Source organism: Loxodonta africana, chromosome 2 (assembly GCF_030014295.1).
Source record: "Loxodonta africana isolate mLoxAfr1 chromosome 2, mLoxAfr1.hap2, whole genome shotgun sequence".
NCBI classification, from domain to species: domain Eukaryota; kingdom Metazoa; phylum Chordata; class Mammalia; order Proboscidea; family Elephantidae; genus Loxodonta; species Loxodonta africana.
Window position 1 is genome coordinate 40,053,589 of NC_087343.1, and position 19,053 is coordinate 40,072,641.

Sequence of the window (19,053 nt, forward strand, 5' to 3'; positions counted from 1 at the left end):
AATGTCCTTATCCTTAATCTTTCCCTGGTCGAGGTGCTTCTAAGGTGCAGGGACCCTGGGTTCAAAGGAGGCACTCTGCTGCTCCTGGTGCTGCTTCCTTGGTGGTATGAGTTCCCTCTGTCTCTCTGCTTGCTTCTCTCTTTTATATCTCAAGAGATTGCCTCAAGACACAATCCAATCTTGTAGACTGAGTCCTGCCTCACTAACACAACTGCTGCCCATCCTCCCTCATTAACATCATAGAGGCAGAATTTACAGCATATAGGAAAATCACACAGTATCCGAAATCATGGCCTGGCCAAACTGATAACACGCATTTTTTAGGGGACATAATTCAATCCACGACAGATGTTTACCTGTGTTTTATTGACTATGCAAAGCATTTGACTGTGTGGATCATAACAAATTATGGATAACATCGCTAAGAATGGGAATTTCAGGACACTTAATTGTGCTCATGGGAAACCTGTGCATAGACCAAGAGGCAGTTGTTTGAACAGAACAAGGGGATACAGCATGGTTTAAAGTCAGAAAAGGTGTGTGTCAGGGTTGTATCTTTTCACCATACTTACTCAATCTGTATGCTGAGCAAATAATCTGAGAAGCTGGACTACATGAGGAAGAATGGGACATCAGGATTCAAGGAAGTTAACACAACCTTGCTTGCTGAAAGTGAAGAGGACTTGAAGCACTTACTGATGAAGATCAAAGACCACAGCCTTCAGTATGGATTACACCTCAGCATAAAGAAAACAAAAATCCTCATGGCTGGACCAATAAGCAACATGCATGAGAAAAGATTGGTATTGTTAGGGATTTCATTTTACTTGGATCCACAGTCAATGCCCATGGAAGCAGCAGTCAAGAATTTAAAAGCTGCATCAAGCAACAAATCTGCTGCAAAAGACCTCTTTAAAGTGTTACAAAGCAAAGATGCAACCTTGAAGACTAAGGTGCGCCTGACCTCCCCCCCCAAAAAAAATGACCCAAGCCGTGGTTTTTTCAATCACCAAAGCTGGCGATGAATGATGAAGACTGAAGAAAAATTGACACCTTTGAACTGTGGTGTTGGAGAAGAATGCTGAATATACCACGGACTGCCAAAAGAAGGAACAAATCTGTCTTGCTTGAAATATGACCAGAATGCTTCTTAGAAGTAAGGATATGAGGCTATGTCGCATATAGTTAGGACATGTTTTCAGAAGGGATCAGTTCCTGGAGAAGGACATCATGCTTGGTAGAGGGTCAGTGAAAAAGAGGAAGACCCTAAATGAGATGGATTGACACAGTCGCTGCAACAATGGGCTCAAGCATAACAATGATCATGAGGATGGTGCAGGAGCAGGCGGTGTTCTGTTCTGTTGTGAATAGGGTCGCTAAGAGTTGGAACCTTATTGACAGCACCTAACGACAACAATATTAGAGATTGTTTTGGTGATAGTGACCCAACATCATCAAGGACTGCTTAGGGTGGAGAAGCAAAACAATACATTTTCAATAACTTTTGGAGGGGAAGAGAGGAGTTGTGACATCTTTATGTACAATGAAGAAAATTTATTTGGCTTACTATTACATAATATATGCTTTTTGTTAAAACAAACTTTTCTGGAAAATCATAAAGAAGACAGGAAAAATCACTCCAAATGTGACCATTATATTTTAGTAAACACTGTCAGAAATCTTAAACGTACATCTATGTATCTACTTTCTGTTTCATAAACTGCCTATAGTCAATACTATAGCTTGTCATACAAAAACATAGCCTTTCATGTAAAAAAAAAAAATAGATCTAAGTTATCTTTTCTAATTCTTTCAGAACATTCCATCATATATTTTATTTAGTTTTGAAATGTTCTTGGCCATTATTCCCAAAAACCCAGTGCCATCAAGTCGATTCCGACTCATAGCGACCCTATGGGACAGAGTAGAACTGCCCGGTAGAGTTTCCAAGGAGCGCCTGGCGGATTCAAACTGCCCACCCTTGGGTTAGCAGCTGTAGCACTTAACCACTACACTACCAGGGTTTCCTGGCCATTATTACTTTAACTATTTCTTCTGCGCTGTTCTTTATTCTCTTTCTGATATTCCAACTATACCTTTTAAAATTGTCCCACAGTTCTTGGACATTATTTTTTTTTTGTCTGCGCATATCAGCTTGGGAAGTTTCTATTGTCCTCAGCTGTGTCCAGTCTACTGATGGGCCCATCAAAGGCATTCTTCGTTTCAGTTATAGTGTTTTTGATTTCTAGAATTTTCTTTTGATTCTTAGAATTTTCATCTCTCTGCTTACATTACCCATCTGTTCTTGCACGTTGTCTATTTTTCCATTGTACTGTTAATGTATTACTCATAGTTATTTTAAATTTCCTGTCTATGTCCCAACATTTGTGTTACATTGGAGTCTTGCTCTGAAGCTTGCTTCATCTTTTCAGATTGTTTTTTCTAGCCTTTCAGCTTGCCTTGTAATTTTTTTTTTTTTGAACATTTTATTGTGGTTTGGGTTAAAGTTTATAGAGCAAATTAGTTTCCCATTCGATAATATTTACACATTTTGTTTCGTGACATTAGTTGCAATTCTCTCAATGTGACAGCACACTACCCACTTCCTCCCTGGGTCCCCTGTTCCTATTCACCCATCTTCCCTGCCCCTTCCTGCCTTCTGAACTTTGTTTTGGGCAACTGCTACCCTTTTGGTCTCATATGGTTGAATGTTCTGAGGAGTACATTCCTCACGGATATTATTTATTGTTCACTTTATAGGCCTGACTATCATTTGGCTGAAAGGTGCTCTCCAGGAGTAGGTTTGTTCCATATTTGAAAGGTATCTAAGGGCCATAGTCTCGGGGGTTCTACCAGCCTCTATCAGACAAGTAAGTCTGTTTTTTTTTTAAGAATTTGAATTTTGTTTTACATTTTTCTCCTACTCTGTCCAGGACCTTCTATTGTGGTCCATATCAGAGCGTTTGGTAGTGATAGCCAGCCACCATCTAGTTCTTCTGGTCTCAGGCTAAAGGAGGCTATGGTTCATGTGGTCCATTAGTCCTTTGGACTAATTGTTTCCTCACTCTTTGATTTTCCTCACTCTTCTTTGTGGAAGACAGGAAGATACCAATAGTTGTATCTTGCATGGCTGCTTGCATTGCCTTATAATTTTTGATAAAAGCTGGACATGATGTATTGGGTAATAGGAACTGAAGTAAATACGTCTTTGTTGTTGTTGTTAGTTGACATTGAGTCGATTCCAACTCATGGTGACTCCAAGTGGGCAGAGTAGAACTGCTCCATGAAGTTTTCAGGGCTGTGGCCTTTTGGAAGAAGACAGCTAGGCTCTTCTTCCAAAGCACCACTGCTTGGGTTCAAACTGTCAATCTTTCAAACTGTCGTCGAGCACTTAACTGTTTTCACCCCCCAGGAACTCCTGACTGTGTCTTTAGTGTGAGGTTTTATGTTAATATGGTTAGGAGTTGAGCTGTATTTAATATTTTCTGTAGCTGTAGGTGTCAGAGGCATCAACTTCTTCTAGTGTCCTTGTTTGTGTCTCTCCTGTTGTCTTTGGCTTCCCCAAGAACTCCTGCTTAAATAGAGTCAGGGCCTGGCAGTTCTTTCAGATGAATACACTGTTGTGCTGGAGCACTATAATTTTATGATTAAATTTCAGCATTTTAGTAGATCTGTATCTCTGGATTGTGATCTTCACAAATATCTCCTTAGTGGTGTAATTTTTTTTTTTTTAATTTTAAAAATTAATCTCTGCCTCCTACTCCCTTTCCTGGCTGCACTATTACTAAGATATTTCTTAGAAGCTCTTACTCCTGTTAACTATTCCCTTCTTTTTCCTCTCTTAGGTGAGACAGCAAGGTTAGAGGAAGATGTAGTAGGAAGAATGCCCTTCTCCCAGCTGAGATAAGGCTATGGCAAAGTCATTTTCCCTCAAGAAGACACTTTTGTTATAGAGAAGGCTCTGGGCGTACTTCATGATAATTGTTCTTCCTCTCAGCCTACCAAAGCCAGGAGGGTATCTTTCTCAGAGCTTCACAATGAGAACCTGGTGAGCTTTCTGTAGGTAAAGCCTAGTCCACACTCAGCCTCCAGAAATTCATCAGAATAATCATTTAAGCCTTCCTAACAATTATGGCTCCAGTGGCTTCTGTCTAGGTAAGCTGATTTTGGCTATGACTCTCTGGCTTTTCCTAGCTGTCCAGATTTTGGGACGGCAACTTAGTCAGCAAACTTACTTCTCTGATGGATGAAAAAAGGTCACCGATTTTCAGTTTACCCTCCTTTTTTTTGTTGTAAGGATGAGAGTGATGATTTACAAGCTGTTTATTTGTTGGACCCAAAACCAGAAGTTTACATATATTTTATTTATTAAGTCCCTATTGATGGACATCTAGCTTTTCTCTAACATCCTGGAACAAAGAATTTTGTGCACTTGACTAATTGTTTTTTTCTTTGGATAAATTCCTTGAAGTGAAATTTCTGGGTCAAAATGGATATCCATTTTTAAATGAACTCCAGTAAAATGGCATCAATTTATAATTCAATTAGCATTGCACAAAACTGTTTTCCATGGTCTTTTTTTTTTAAATTGTACTTTAGATGAAGGTTTACAGAACAAACACACATTGTTCTATGACACTGGTTAATAACCCCACAACGTATCAACCCTCTCCCTTCTTAATTCTGGGTTCCCTATTACCAGCTTTCCTGTTCCCTCCAGACTTCCAGTCCCTGCCCCAGAGCTGGTGCATCCCTTTAGACTTGTTTTGTTCCATGGGCCTGTTCAATCTTTGGCTGAAGGGTGAACCTCAGGAGCGGCCTCATTTACTTAGGGACTATACGCTCAGGGCTTCTCCAGTCTCTGTCTGGCCAGCAAGTCTAGACTTTCTTTTTGAGTTAGAATTTTGGTCTACATTCTTCTCCAGCCCTGTCTGGGACCCACTATTGTGACAGTAGTAGCCGGGCACCATCTTGTTGTGCTGGACTCAGTCTGGTGGAGGCCGTGGTAGATGTGGTCCATTAGTCCTTTGGACTAATCTTTGCCTTGTATCTTTAGTTTTCTTCATTCTTCCTTACCCCCAAAGGAATGAGACCAGTGGAGTATCCTAGATGGTCGCTCACAGGCTTTTAAGACCCCAGACGCTACTCACCAAAGTAGAAAGTTGGACATATTCTTTATAAACAATATTATACCAATTGAACTAGATTTTCCCGGAGACCATGGTCCCCAAGCCGTCAGCCCAGAAATTCGGTCCTTCAGGGAGTTTGGATGTGTCTATGGAGCTACTGTGACCTTGCCTTGTACAGGGTGTGCTGGCTTCCCCAGAATTGTGTACTGTTTCACCCTTTACCAAAGTTTCCACCTGACTATTGTTCATTAAGTGTTTTTCCATCCGCACCCCTTCCATCCCTCAAAACCATCAAAGATTGTTTCTTTTTATATGTAAACCTTTTCATGAGTATTTACAGTAGTGGTCTCATAGGTGTTAAGTCTTTTGACTTGTGTGGAATTACCCCATTTTCCACTGAAGCTGAGAACTGGGAAGAGAAGGAATCTGGAGGATTTCCTCCAGATCTTCATCTTCAGCCTAGGAGTCACTTGAAATGTCAATCCAAGGTCTTACCCTAGGTTCCCAGATAACACTTCAATTGAACAGATGCTATCCCTGAGTTACAAGAGGATTATGAAACATTTGCTGTCAGTCTTTCTCTTCTCTCTCCTTCAGGAAGATCAGGTATAGTTATCTCTGTTTTATATAAGGCCAGAGATGAGGGCCTTCGCAGTTTATACAACTGGTAAATAGTGGAGAAAGAGGGATAGAACGTAAATCTCTTGTTGTCTCCCAAAGTGCTCAGTTTACCAGACAACAAGTTACTTTGAAGGTATAGAATACATTTCATCAAATAGGGAGATATTGGGACTTCTCCTAGGGAAAAATACCTTGCAAACGAGGTGACATGGACATTCTCATGTCATGTTAATAATTACTGGAGAAGTTTCTTTGAACACAGGTTCACCAATGATTTATCAGTTAAGTCCTGAGTGTAACTGAGCTTTGCTCTTTGCCCCCTAGCCTCCTGCCAACAACAGGGCAGGGTCAGGTGAAAACTGAGGACACATAACAGCTTTTCCAAAGGACCCTTTCTCTTTCTAACTCATTTAGGAGTCATGGAATTGAAAGAAAGGGAAACATTTTTGGAGGATTTCAGACAAAACCCAATTTACATGAAACCTCTCATTTCAAGTATTCCATTTCACAGAAAATAGGCTATGAAGGGTAGAGCATTCAGGATGTTTAGGCCAGCATGCTAAAAAGAATAACCGCATGGAGATGTGGTCTAGATACTGGAAACCTTAGAGTTTCATGCAGTACCGATATTTTTAAAAGACATTTCAATCAAAGTCAATTCATTTACTTATGAGGACTGATTCTTTGAGCAAAGGCTCATCTGGAATTATACGACTCATTTTTTTAAAAAAGCCACAGTCTGGTGAGACTTGGGGACACAAGAGTTACCTCAGCCTTTGGCACTAGACTACGATTCCCAGGAGGGCAGAGGGCATGTTCATATTGCTCAGTGTATCCTAGCACAGTACCTGGTACACAATGCTCATTAAGTATTATTCAGTGATGGGTATGGTGTGAATGACTGATGGTTGATTTAGTCTAGGATAATTCTAGGTAGAAAGAGCAAACAAAAGAAGTTGTCTATCCTTGTCAATGAAACTTGTGCGTTAAGTTTCATTTGGGAAACTTGACTGCATCTCAGATTTGGAAACTCCCCTTTTGAATATTTTGAAAGCCCAAGGAACTGCAATGTGCTTCCCAGCGTGCTTGCATTTTTAAGGCCTCGGTCTGGAAATGGATGAAGACTGAGGGAGTGTGAGGGCAGTGGAAAGAGAAGGTGTAGAATTTACCTGGGTTGGAACAAAATGTACATTTTAATTTTGAGTAAACAGGAAAATAAAATCCAAGAAGGTGTTGAAAGATGAGCATAAAAATGCATGCCTGAAAAAATGCCTTGGATGAGAGTCCTAAGATAACCATTTTACCGTGTGTTTTGTGTATTTTATTTCCAGAGAGGCCTAGAAAGTCAGTTTATCCTTCTTTTAAAAAATATGTGCTAATAAAGTTCCTTGAAATAAAGAAGAACCTTTAGTCTTGAAGTTACATATTGCATATAATACATGTTTCATATATATATGTGTGTGTGTGTGGCATTTATAATTTCTTTCAAACACATTTGTAAATACAGCCATCCCTCTATATCCACAGGGGATTGGTTCCAGGACCTCCTTGGGTACCAAAATCACAGGATGCTCAAGTCCCTTATATAAAATGGCATAGTATTTGCATATAGCCTGTGCACATCCTCCTGTATACTTTAAATCATCTCTAGATTACTTATAACACCTAATACAATGCAAATGCTAGATAAATATTGTTACACAGTACTGTATTGTTTAGGGGATAATGACAAGATGTGAGGAAAACACTGCTCAAACAGGGAGTGCTAGAGAGAGAGAGAGGATCTGTGAAATGATAGGAGGCTACAGCAGAGGATGCTGCACTTCACTTCGTTTGAGTGGACTCAATGTAGCACTTGGTGTGTGGCAAATTCAAGTTTTGCTCTTTGGAACTTTCTTTTTTTCTGAATATTTTTCATCTGCAGTTGTTTGAATCCGAGGATGTAGAACCCATGGATACGGGGGGCTGACTGTACAGTAAAAAAATTCCTGAGCTCCCTTTTCTTCAGCCAACATGTACATGGGGTTTTATTTGACTGACATCTTCTAGCTTTTTTCTTGAAAAAAAAAAAAATTCCGTTCATAAAAACATCTGTGCTTCAAGTCAGTTTGTAAGCATAAATTTTAATGTGAACCTGATGATAACAAGAGAAAAATGCTTAACATTTGCATGGGCAGCAAGAGTTGATGGTGGGGTGGCATGAGGCGGTGGGAGAGTTGTAGATGGAGACAATTCTGACTCATAGCAACCCTACAGGACAGAGTAGGACTGCTCCATAGGGTTTCCAAGGCTGTAAATCTTTACAGAAGCAGACTGCCACATCTTTCTCCAATGAGGTGGCTGGTGGGTTCGAATCACCAACCTTAACCACTGGGCCATCAGGGATCCTTGATGCAGGGGTTGTTGTTGTTAGGTGTCCTTGAGTTGGTTCCGATTCATATCGACCCTATGCACAGCAGAACAAAACTCTGCTTGATCCTGCACCATCGTCACAATTGTTGCTGTGCTTGAGCCCATTGTTTCAGGCACTGGGTCAATCCGTCTCGTCGAGAGCCTTCCTCTTTTTCACTGTCCCTTTATTTTACAAAGCATGATGTCTTTCTCCAGGGACCAATTCCTCCTGATAACATGTCCAAAGTATGTGAGACATAGTCTCGGCATCCTTGCTTCTAAGCAGCATTCCGATTTTACTTCTTCCAAGACAGGTTTGTTCCTTCTTTTGGCAGTCCATGGTATATTCAATATTCTTCTCCAACACCACATTCCAAAGGCATCAATTCTTCTTTGTCTTCTTTATTTATTATCCATCTTTCATATGCATATGAGGCGATTGAAAACACCATAGCTTGGGTCAGGCGCAACTTAGTCCTCAAGGTGCTTTGCTTTTCAACACTTTAAAGTGGTCTTTTGCAGCAGATTTGCCCAGTGCAATGCGTCTTTTGATTTCTTGACTACTGCTTCCATGGATGTTGATTGAGGATCCAAGTAAAATAAAATCCTTTACAACTTCAAACTTTTCTCCATTTATCATGATGTTGCTTATTGGTCCAGTTATGAGGATTTTTGTTTTCTTTATGTTGAGGTGTAATCAGTACTGAAGACTGGTCTTTTATCTTCATCAGTAAGTACTTCAAGTCCTCTTCACTTTCAGCAAGCATGGTTGTGTCATCAGCATAACACAGGTTGTTAATGAGACTTCCTTCAATTCTGATGCTGTGTCCAGCTTCCTGAATTATTTGCTCAGAATACAGAGTGAGTAGGTATAGTGAAAGGATGCAACCCTGATGCATACCTTTCACACCTTTCCTGACTTTAAACCATGAAGTATACCCTTGTTCCATTCGAACAATTGTCTCTTGACCTATGTACAGGTTCTCATGAGGACAATTAAGTGTTCTGGAATTCCCATTCTTCACAATGTTATCCATAATTTGCTCTGATCCACACAGTCGAATGCCTTTGCATAGGCAGTAAAACACAGGTAAATATCTTTCTGGCATTCTTTGCTTTTAGCAACGATCCACCTGACATCAGCAATGCTATCCCTGGTTCCACGTCCTCTTCTGAATCTGACTTTAATTTCTGGTAGTTTCCTGTCAACATACTGCTGCAGTTGCTTTTGAGTGAACTTCAGCAAAATTTTACTTCCCTGTGATATTAATGATATTGTTCCACAATTTCCGCATTCGGTTGGATCACCTTTCTTGGGAATAGGCATAAATACGAATCTCTTTCAGTCGGTTGGCCAGGTAGCTGTCTTCCAAATTTCTTGGCATAGACAAGTGAGTACATCTCAATTAATATTCTGTCAATACCTGGAGACTTGTTTTTCTCCAGAGTTTTCAGTGCAGCTTGGACTTCTTCCTTCAGTACCATCGGTTCCTGATCGTATGTTTCCTCCTGAAATGGTTGAATGTCGACCAATTCTTTTTGAAGTAGTTACTCTCTGTAGTCTTTCCATCTTCTTTTGATGCTTCCTGTGTTGTTTAATATTTTCCCCATAGAATCTTTCAGTATTGCAACTTGAGGCTTGAATTTTTCCTTCAGTTCTTTCAGCTTGAGAAATGCTGCGTGTGTTCTTCCCTTTTGGTTTTCTACCTCCAGATCTTTGTACATGTCATTATAATACTTTACTTTGCCTTCTTGAGCCACACTTTGAAATCTGTTCAGCTCTTTTACTTCATCATTTCTTCCTTTTGCTTTAGCTACTTGACATTCAAGGGCAAGTTTCAGAGTCTCTTTTGGCATCCATTAAGGTCTTTTCTTTCTTTCCTGTCTTTTTAATGACCTCTTCCTTTTTTTCATGTATGATATCCTTGATGTCATTCCACAACTTGTCTGGTCTCCAGTCGTTAGTGTTCAATGCATCAAATCTGTTCTGGAGATGGTCTCCAAATTCACGTACGATATAGTCAAGGTCATACTTTGGCTCTGGTGGACTTATTCTAATTTTCTTCAGTTTCAACTTGAATTTGCATATGAGCAATTGATGGTCTGTTCTGCAGTGAGCCTCCAGCCTTCTTCTGACTGATGATATTGAGGTCTTCTATTGTCTTTTTCCACAGATGTAGTCGATTTGATTTCTATGTATTCCGTCTGTTGAGGTCCAAGTGTATAGTTGCTGTTTATGGGTGAAAAAAGGTATTTGCAACGAAGTTGTTGGTCTTGCAAAATTCTATCATCTGATCTCTGGCATTATTTCTATCACTAAGGCCATATTTCCCAACTACCAATCTTTCTGCTTTGTTTCCAACTTTCACGTTTCAATTGCCAGTAATTATCAGTGCATCCTGATTGCATGTTGCATCAATTTCAGACTGCAGAAACTAGTAAAAATCTTCAATTTCTTCAACTTTCACATTAGTGGTTGGTGGGTAAGTTTGAGTAATAGTCATGTTAACTGGTTTTCCTTGTAAGCGTATGGATGTTATCCTATCACTGACAGCATTGTACTTCAGGATAGATCTTGAAGTATTCTTTTTGACAATGAACGTGATGCCATTCCTTTTCAATTTGTCATTCCCAGCATAGTAGAGCATATGATTGTCTTATTCAAAATGGCCAATACCAGTCCATTTTGGCTTTAATGCCCAGGATCTTGATGTTTCCATTTCATTTTTGAGGATTCCCAATTTTCTTAGGTTCATACTTCTTACATTCCATGTTTTGATTTTTAATGGATGTTTGCAGTTGTTTCTCCTCATTTTGAGTTGTACCACATCAGCAAACGAGGGTCCAGAAAGCTTGACTCCATACACACATCACTAAGGTTGACTCTACTTTGAGAAGGCAGCTCCTTCCCCAATCATCTTTTGAATGCCTTCCAACCTGAGGGGCTCATCTTCTGGCACTATATCAGACAATATTCTGCTGCTATTGATAAGATTTTCACAGGCTAATTCTTTTCAGAAGTAGACTGCCCCGTTCTTCTTCCTAGTCTGTCTTATTCTGGAAGCTTAGCTGAAACCCGTCTGCCACGGGTGACCCTCTGGTATTTCAATACTAGTGGCATAGCTTTTAGTATCATAGCAACATTCAAGCCCCCACAGTACGAAAAACTGACAGGCATATGGCGGGGGGGATGCAGGGGTAGGGACCTCCAAAGTAGAATGTACTTTATAATATCAAGAACAGACCCAGTCTCACCTGCACTGTTTGGCAGGACTCTCAGAAGTAAAGCCAGCAGGACTCGTTCTTCCCATATTCTGAACAGGAAGGTTCCTGTTGGTACCCTCCCCAGATACCTACTACAGAAATACTGTATGGGGGCTTCTCAATAACCCTATTACCTATACTCCTTCCCACTCCCACCTGAACCCCTCCTGAGGTTTCAAGATTCCTACCAAATTTAAGTCGTATCTCTCAGCTCCTAAAAAATTTGAACCTTTGACTGAAAGCATATAAAGGATAATAAGTAACCTGTTTAGTAAGTTGGAGAACTCTGACTTCTCCAACTTATTAGTTAGAAGTTACTTAGAAGTTTCAGATGGGATTCTGGCAAGATACGGCAATACATAAGTTTTTTTCTTTCAGGGAAGCACGTGTAATAATGTCGGGAAATTAGCTACCTGTCCTTTCAGCTCACCATTAATTCCATGGGTGGTGTATCTGGTGACTAGTATTCGTAATTTCACGGCTTAAAAATAAAAGGGAGCCCAAGAATGCTAATGGCTCCAATATAAGCATGGGAGAGTTGGTGTTCCTTTAACTGAAGCCAAGTTTTGGCATGTGATACTCATGTAAGAAAGAAACTTTTCTCTCCCCTGTAAAACACGGCATTAGAGAACTAAGAGGAGGCAGAGGAAGATTTTGAAAGGAAACGCCCATAACTTTTCACAACTCTGAAACACAAGCATGAACAGTGGGTGAAGATGTCTAGATTTAGAGCCATTAGAAGTGAAAGGTTATCCATTTATGCTTAATCTGATGAATTTTGTCAGAAATGTGGATGAGTTTTTGTTAGTAATATGGATGAATCATACTGTTCAAAAAGATTCCATTTATTATTATTATTTTAATGGTTAGTCCTTCTCTTTATTTCATAATATCTAAAAGGGTTTCTCTGGTGTGAGTCCCAGGCACTTGATTCTGACTCACTTTATTTTTAGCAGCCTCTCCTGTGAAAATCAAACCAAAAAACCAAACCAGTTGCTGGTCGAGTTGATTCTGACTCATGGTGACCCCACGTGCACAGATAGAATTACACTCCATAGGGTTTTCAAGGCTATGTCTGTTCAGAACTAGATAACCTCAGGAGTCTCTTGGTGGGTGGGTTCAAGCTGTTAACCTTTCCGTTAGCAGTCCAGCACTTAACCCTTTGTGCCACCCAGGGACTCCCTGCTGTGAAATGGATGGGATAAAAAAAGGGAAATTTTGTCTTTCAATCATACAGATGGGTGAAGATAAAGGAGGAAAATTGTCTGAGTCCAACTTTCATAAACAACTTCCTGATTATAGATCTTTTAGCAGCAAAAGTTCTTTGAGAAAATTGCTTCAGCCACACACATATTCTGCTAGTTTCCATGTCAAACAAACAAACAAACAAAAAAACAATAGAGGAAAGATAGGCAAGGGAAATAAACATTTATTGAGACAGGCACTGAGCTGAGTATTTTCAATAATGACATCAGTAGAAATACAATGACCATTTTAGACTGGGATGTCTAAGAATTTGTTTGGCAGGTGTTGTTTTTGGCATGTAGTAAAAATGAAAATGTTATAATAATAGCAGTTAGCATTATCTCTCATACTATTGACAAGGATTTAACTGTCCATGTTGTCCCTCTCAAAATGGAAGGAACCAAATGAATAAATCCATGGCAAACAGAAAGTGCAATGTACAATAATCACAGTTTTACAGAATTAAGAATGGAAGATAACAAAGCAGATGACCATAGTCTTCTAAAGAGAAAAACAATAAACATTATAACAACTAGATGTAGAAATGACTTTTTAAAATTCAAACAAAGTTAATTCTGATAAATAAATGGCCTATTTTCCCATAACATAGTATATTTGATAGCCAAAATAAATAAGGAAAAAGGATTTATTTCTGGGGGGATTAAAAAAAAAGTTGCCATAGAGTTGATTCTGACTCGTGCTGAACCCATGTGTTGCAGAGTAGAACTGTGCTCCATAGGGTTTTCATGGCTGTGACCTTTCGGAAGCAAATAGCCAAGCCTTTTTTCCAAGGCACCTCTGGGTGAGTTTGAACAACCAAACTCTCATTAGTAGCTGAGTGCTTCACCATTTGCCACCCAGGACTCCCTAGGGGGATTAAGGAAGTAAAATTGTGAGAAATGTTATCATGGCTTTGGTTTATCACCTTGTGGTTACTTATAGTTATGAAAAAATCTGCACTTTCTTGGGCTATTGGTTTTTCATCTGGTGATTTACTATGTATTCTCCCTAACTCTTGTCAGGCAGTGGTGATTGAGTAAACCTAGCATAAACCTACAAAATGTTGAATTAGAAGGTGTATTTTCATGTTAAAAAAAAAACCTAGCAACTTATTGTAACCATCACTTCTAATTTCCTACTTAATGTTGAAGAATTTCACTTGGCTTTTTCTAGGGAAAGAAAACAAAAAGCAGAGGTAGTGATAGCTTTGAAAATATGGAACCTTATGCTATTATACAGTCTTCACTTCCATATGGCTTTACAGAAGACACAGATTGCCCAATAGGCTGGTTCTCGATTACTTTGGTTTCCACATGAGACTCTGATATTGTTTAAAATGAGCAACAAAGCACAAAAGCAGGCCTCACGATGCAGTTCACACTCAAGCAGTATCAGAAGTCACGTGAAGCAAAGCTGGGGGCTGGACTTCTAAACAGTTGTTGGATTGTACTTTAAACATTTAACACCCCAGATCAACTGCACAATGATAGTTTATACTACTTTTAGACAAAAATCAAGAAAAAAAATCAGTACATTCACAGTTTCAACAAAACTATACGATTACTTTTTTTTTTTTCAGTTTTGTTTTATAGACATACACACAATCGTGTTGAAACTATACATGGATAGATTGTAAGTCATTAAATAATCATTTTCATTTGTATTACATGATGAGTTACACAATACAAGAATTATATATTACATTGTGGCATGTACTTTTAGACCATGTAAAGCAATATATGTTTAATAGAGGGGTTATTTTAATGTCAGAATTATCACACGGCAGATAGACCACCAAAAACACTCAAAGAATGAGACACGACATCTTTCATTTCTAAACAACAAGCAGCTTTGAAGTAAGTGTGTTAGGACACAAAGGAGAGGTAGTTACTTTGAAAAATTCAAAATCATTTTATCAGGAATTTTATAAAACAAACTCTTTTTTAGAGGTATCTTTGCCATATAGTTTTCCAATTTTAGATAACTTGGTAAAAATATTTTTCCTTAGGACTTGTGACTTGTAAAATTGGCATGGAAAAATAGTCTGTATTTTGAAGTTTATCTAGGGGAAGCATAATTTGACCATACCTACTCCAGGTTGTTTGTGATATTACTATCTCAGTAGCTGAAGTTTTTAGAGTTATTATTGTTAAAGTCAGCAGCAGGCAAATGGTTAATAAGTAGATTAAGGTTACCTAAGAATCCTTTTGTTTACCAACCACATAATGAGATATGTTTTCCCACTTCACACATCTCTCTGTTTCCTGACTTGAAATCAGTTCATAAATCAAAGGAATTGCTGTAGATAAAACAGTGGCTGCCTGTAGTGTTGTGAGCTACATACATCTCAGAACCATAAATTCAGAACACCGAAGAGATTGTAGACTAACCACCTCCAATAGCATTTGAGTTTAATGGGCTACTTTGGGCATTTTGTAGAATTCTGAGATGTCATTACCTTCTGAAACTGTCCTATTTTCCATCCTTTTCTTTCATTGAAATAGATAACATGAGAGTCGCAGACAAAAAGCCACCTTCCTGATAAACAAAAGTTTGAGGAGAGAACTCCTGTTTGATTTGCAGATGATGTACCTGCTAACCAAGAACTAAGTCCAGGTCATCATTACGAATAGAACTTCTTTTTAGATTATAAACTCTCCAGCAACCACTCTGTATTTTTCAGTTTCTGCATAAGACATCCAGTACATAGCCATCAACATAGCTTGGATTTACTAATCGTCTTTGAATTAATTAATTAATGCACATGCACTGGAATCTCTAAGCATGCAAATGGGAGTATACCTGTGGCACTCCACCTGGGCCTTGATATCTGTGTGATAGCTGATTTAATGTTTGACTCATCCTTTGTCATTTTTTATGAATAATTTAGTTTCTTGAAGATCCCTGCATGGAACAAACTCTTAGGAAAAATTTAGGCCCTGGAGGAAAAAACCAAAAAAAACAAACAAACAGAAAACCAAACCCATTGTCGTCGAGTCAATACCAACTCATAGTGACTGTATAGGGCAGAGCAGAACTGCCCCATAGGGTTTCCAAGGAGCAGCTGGTGGGTTTGAACTACTTGATCTTTTGGTTAGCTGCTATAGCTCTTAACCACTGCATCACCAGGGCTCCAGGGCCTGGAGAGAGTGAGTAAAAGCCTAAAAGTACACAAAGCTACTAGGGAAGAGGAGAAGCAAGAATGCTAAACCATTGGACTTGGAGGAATGGATCCCTGTTCTTCTCTTAGACACTCTTGTAGCCACCCTGTCTCAGATGTTGACTGCTTAAGAGGCTGTCAGCAATGCTTTCCTGTACCACACCCAGGACTTTGACATGAGATCCTGGATGCTACTTAAATCATGAGAATCAAAGATTGTTAGAGTTGGGAGGGATCTAAGAAACATTTTAGGCCAACCCACTTATTTAACTGGTGACGAAACTGGTGGCCAGAGCTTAAAGGACTTGCCCAAGGCCATAGAGCTAGTTTAGTGGCCGCAGGGTGTTACAGATCTGGATGATGAGTGCTGAGTCTACTACCCCAGTGACAATACTATTGTGCTTGAACCGAAAAGGCAGGAGAGATGTGTCCAGTGAAGGACACATGAGGCTTCATTAATGGCATGTCTTTCGTTAGCAACACTGGGGACTATAATCCATAGCCATTTACATTTGTCTTTGTGTAAAGTTCCAAAGTATGGATATGTTTTCTTTTTCAGACCCAGACATGTAATTCAAAGACATTCAAAATTGCATCGATATGCTTTTAAATCAAGAATATCAAATCATAGTGTGTCAGTCTTATCTCAAAATCCTAGCCAGAGTTAATTTCTTATCACATGAAGTTAAGTGACACTGTTCACACAGCTCTATGGTAATCCAGTTCAACAAAAATACCTGGACAGTTGCTGGTTGGTCCTTGGACTATTTTACTATTCCTTTTCTGGCTTCTCAACTTTTTGCCTCTCCGTTCATTTATATAAATGATGAAATACAGATAAAGTAAATTTGACTTTCCAATCAATATACTTATCTTGCAAAAGAGAACATTCTTAGAAAAGTGAAGAAAGGCACTTTGTAACATGTGTACAAATCTGTCTCTTTCTTGTTTACTCTTAGGAGATGGGAAAGTTACAAACGGCAGGGCCAAGTCTTTCTGCAAGTGACGGGCGTGCTGGGCAACCTCCTGAAAGAGATAAAAAACTTTCTCCCTGGAACTTGGGAGCCTCTGGTTGCTCATGAACTCATATGAGTTGGGTCAGTTGGGTCACTACAGGACAAGAAGTCAAACTGCCTAGATCCTGTACAGGCGGTAAGGGATTGACCCCCTTCGGACCAACACCAGTTAAAGCACAGTCTTTGGCACATAATTGCCTACAAGGATTGGTCTGAGGCACTTAGGAGAATGTAGAGTCTGTTAAATGTCAATAACGCTGCTGATAATAACTTGTTCTTACATCAGGGTGCCTTATACCCATTCGTTAAAAATGACCAGGCAGTATTTTGCAGTTTGGGTCATAAGCTTCCATAAAGTACACACTGGCTATACCTAGTCTCCATATGCTTTGTAATTTGAATATTTAGGTATTTATTTATAAGAATATGACTTTTTTCTAACTCAGAGTAGAAGGCTGTCAACTGCGAAATGGTCCATGAAGAGACAAAAAGAAAAAAATGTCAGAAGCAACAGTCAGATACAAGAAAAGAGATTTGGGGCTGATGGGCTTAGCAAGAAATGAGCATGGCTTGATTCAGCAAAAGGCCATTTAAAAAAAGTTAGATCCTCATGCAATAGACCTCTTTTCTATGTCATGCCTCTTCTTCTCTCTGTACGTATTTGCATATGTACTTGGAATATGTAACTGTACCTATATAATTTATAAAATGCAGTATATTAAGACCTACTGGAACTGATGATTTAAAGGTGAAGTATAATGAGCTGAAGGCTGTTTTTTCATGATAAAGAACAATCATTTGTTAACTTAATGAAGATATAAGAGATTGGGTAGAATCACCTTTGCTGGAAATATTCAGTGAGCCATGGAATCAAGGAGCTGGAGTTTAAAAGGGCTTTAAAGATCACAGAGTCAAACACTTCCATTATGTAGATGAGGAAACTGAGGCCAAGACAGGGAATTAATCTGTCCAAGGAAGCAGAAGACTAGAACCCACATCTCTAGAGCCCCATTCTGAATCCTTTCATTTGACCAGCTGTATATTTGATAGAAAATATGCTAGACCATTGAATTTCAAATAAATACTACTAATTGACCGTAGAATTACAGTCTTGATTTTATGTAATGAGTAGTTATTTATTTATTTTTTTGGTTAGGGAAATTAGTTCAAGCCATAGCATACTTTTTTTATATATGCCAAATTATATGTCAAAAATAGGTTATTTTCAAGTTGTCAAGCTACCAGAGTAATTGATACATATCTTAGAGAAGAATGGACTAGATTGGGAAAGGTTTAGTCAGTGTTGGCTTTAAAGGTACAGCCTCTCAAGGTGAAAAAAATTCCTGGGCCCTCTTGGAAGTTGTGTATACCTTTGCCAGTCATCCTACCATTATGTGAGTCTTAAATCACTCATATTTTGTGTGTGTGTGTATGTGTGTGTGTTAGTTACACCTGCTCTTTAGAGCCAGTGTTGTTCTGAGCACTATGCAGTTACAAACTACAGGTCAAACAGGTTTGATCCGTACTGTCTAAGAGGATGGCTTCCATGAATTATAACACTCTGTAGTGGAAATGGTCATCAAGGGCAATGCTTCTCCAACTTTACTGTGCATCTGAATCATCTGTGGGATCTTAGTAAAATGCAAATTTTGATTCTATAGGTCTGGGGATGGGCCTGAGATTCTGCATTTTTAACCAGTGATCAGGGGATGCTGATGCTGCTTGTCCTAAGACCACTTTGAGTAATAAGAATCTAGGGGATTGAATAAGCTTGAACAGCTTTCCCAAATTTTTCCTTTTCTCCCAGGATGTTGTTCATATATTGGGAAAAGAGAGCCTCAGATCTATTACTATTGCAATTCTGGAAGCGCTGGCAATGTGTTCCCTTTCCAGCAACAGGGCACCTCTGAGTCCTGTTCTATCAACACGGTCTTTGTGGAGTGGAACATGTAACTCACAGAGGTGAGCTCACATTCTCTCTGTCCAGCTAGTGAAGACAAATGGAGCAATGACATCTGGGCTCATGCAGGGCCTGCACCCTCAGATAAAATGAAAAACAAAGGGAGGCTGGTCAAGGAACAGAGGATTCACACATGCTCCTTTTCAAATGGAAGTTCAGGTTTTTGACCCCAATAGGGGAGCCTGCCATGGTGAAGATCCTTGTTGCCATACCCTGGCCTTTGAGTTGTTTCCACTGCTCCATGGATGACTGGTTTCCTAGAACTTT